Source organism: Phocoena phocoena, chromosome 14, assembly GCF_963924675.1.
Source record: "Phocoena phocoena chromosome 14, mPhoPho1.1, whole genome shotgun sequence".
Classification (NCBI taxonomy): domain Eukaryota; kingdom Metazoa; phylum Chordata; class Mammalia; order Artiodactyla; family Phocoenidae; genus Phocoena; species Phocoena phocoena.
In genome coordinates, this window is record NC_089232.1 from 21,390,315 (window position 1) to 21,393,242 (window position 2,928).

General features: G+C 32.1%; 1 non-coding gene across 1 annotated transcript; it reads left to right on the top strand.

The window, feature by feature from the left end:
* Positions 1-731: 731 nt before the first annotated feature.
* Positions 732-891, top strand: LOC136134269 (U1 spliceosomal RNA). The gene has a single exon (XR_010656551.1). It is a non-coding gene; the product is annotated as a U1 spliceosomal RNA (small nuclear RNA).
* Positions 892-2,928: the final 2,037 nt, after the last annotated feature.

The window sequence follows — 2,928 nt, forward strand, 5'->3', positions numbered from 1 at the left end:
CAGTTTTTATCATAACATTTTTTATCATTAATGAAGCAACTTACTGTTAATCTTCTCTTTAGTGTTTACAAAATGTAGTTCTTTGTGAAGTTTATTATTGATATTTATGAACTGAATACCTTAAGCAGAGCTATGTTAAAAGCCTCTGTATTTCCATTCAACTATTGAGAAAATCTTACACAATTTGTAGTTACACTTGTTTATTCTAGTCTTTAGCTGTTTTTTCTATGATTCTTTTAACAGTATTTGCCAAAAAATAATACACCATCATTTTTCACCATATTGCTTTCTGTGTATTATTTCAGGCACGATCACAATAACAAAAAGATAAAGGGTTTACCCAAATACATAATCATTTTTGTCTTTTGCTATTATGTAAGAAATTGTAGGAGAAGCTTTGTCATGTTTTATCCAGTTGAGTATCATATGACTTAGAAAGTGTTGACTAAATTGCAGAGCTTAGTATTTGTGAGCTGGTTGGGTGGTTGATAGATCCCAACTACACCAACTGCTTCACATAGCCATTAACATCTAGCTCCAGCCGTGATATATGCTCAGGACTCAGAGGTTTGATTATCTTCTTTTCAGAATAATTATGTTGTCATTGTTGTTTCCTAGTAATAAGGCTGAGGTAGAACTCATATTGGGAGTAGAAGTGTCAGCTTCATCCTTTTCCCCTCAGTCTCTCCTACTTGTAGGATTTATACTCTCTTCACTCAATATTTTCTTTGATACTTATCTGGCAGGGGAGATACCATCATTAGGAAGGTAGTATTCTCTTGGTGAAGGTCCTTGCACTCCAGAAGTACTGACCTCTGCAATTTTCCCAAAAGTGGGAAACTCAACTGCGTTACTTGTGGTAGTGGGGGGCTGTGTTTAAACTTTCACCTGGGGTGGGGGGAAGGTTTCTTTGAAGGAAAGTTTGAAAGCCACCTCTCAATTTTGTGAGGTTTGGTCTTAAAAAAATAATAAGCTTACACAATCTGTAAATTCTTTTGGCCAGGCATACATTCCTCTATGAGTCTCATTATTAAACCCTTTGGTGGCGAGAAACTTCCATTCAGAACACCTTTGTCTTTGCACTCCTTGCCTGATTGGAGAACTTCCAATGCTCAGAAAAAGTGTGGGCAGCAGGGACAATATCCCACATCAAATATTAAGGTCTTCATTTTTCCAATTTTTTTAAACATAAAGTAAATATAAAATTTAATATTGTCTTTAGAGACTTCAGTGGATTATCTTGCATACCTTCTCTACTGGGTACACACATTCTATTTGTAGAAAAATGATTTAGAGTGTGAGTAGTCCAAGTAGGCAGGGTAGTCTATGATGCTACATATTTGGCAGTAGAAAGAGGATATTTAAATACATGTAGAAGAAATTAGCTTACAATAGGCTGGAGATCTAGACTTATTAAATAGAACTTCAACAGTATTTGTGAGGATTGATAAATACAGAGCCCTCTTAGAGGGCTTACTATGTGGCAGGCACTCTTCTACACACACTATATGTATTAATTCACTTAAGCCTCTTATTTAATGTATATATAATTCATTTAACTCTCCATACAACTAAGGTGTGGAGGGATACTATAGATCAGGGTACTATCTCTGGACAAGGTATTGAGAATATAACTTGAATCTGTGACCTGTGTTCAGAGCTGTTGCTGGTAACATTATATTTGGCTGCCTCTGGAACATTTTTATTACTCTGATAGAAAGCAATCAGAGTAAACTAGACTAAATTTGAACAGATGTTTCCCTATTTGAGGAAGTGAAAAAAAAATAACTGAAGAAAATATCCTAAAAGACAACAACAACAAAATGTTAATGGTGAGTATTTCTGGAAGAGAACTCAATGATTGGGGAATGGAAGGAGTGAGAATTTATTTCTTACCTTCCATACAGTTTGATATGTTTAACTGAATGTCTACATTTCTTTAATTTTGAGGAAATAAATTTGAGAGAAACAAATAAAATTAGCCTCTAACAAAACATTTACTATAAATCTCTTCTTATTTAACAGTTTTTGAAGCGTTAAGTAGAAAAATAAGACATTCAGAAAACAAAAGTAACAATATTTAAGAAAATATTTCTTATTTGTTGTTTATATAATTGCTTATCTTGAACCACTAAAACAGACATGAAAAATTAGAAATGATAACTCACTGGCATAACTAATTAAAAATAATTTTTTCTAAATAGTTATCTTTCCTATATGTCAGTGATAATCAGTTATGAAATATGAAGGAAAATTCTCATTCACAATAACCAAGAAAATAGAGGAGAAACAATTATGAATACATTCAGCTGGAAATTTGTAGAAATATTTGACAAACAGAAGAAAACTTGGCTCAATTAGGGCCATAAAACAAAGCTGAAAATATGGAGAAACAGACATGAAAAATTGTTTTGTTTGTTTTTCTTCCAGTTTTATAGAGATATAATTGAGATACAGAACTATATCTGTACACCTCAAGCACTTATAAGCTTAAGGTGCACAGCATAATGATTTGACTTAGCTACTTCATAATATAATTACCACAATAAGTTTAAGGAACAAAGCTTTTGACATTATTGAAATCAGTCTATACATTTAGCACAATCCATTTTGTATTTATCTTCTTGCTGTTTTTGTTTTCTACTTTTCCATTGTTTCCTATTGTGTGCTTTTTACGTTTATTAACAGAATGAGTACATACTCAATTGTTTCTTGTTAGTAAAGCTTTATCATTTTTATAGCAAGAACAATTGACAGACAGATGGTTTAGAAAGATATTCATTTCATTGAATTATATTTTTCAAGACAACTAAGATGTAGGATTATACTTGATTATATAATACATAATGATACATTGTGCTATTCCAAGTTGTTAAGAGACATTTTTTTTGGAAAAAAATAGTGATTTGACAAACTAGCTAAAGAGTC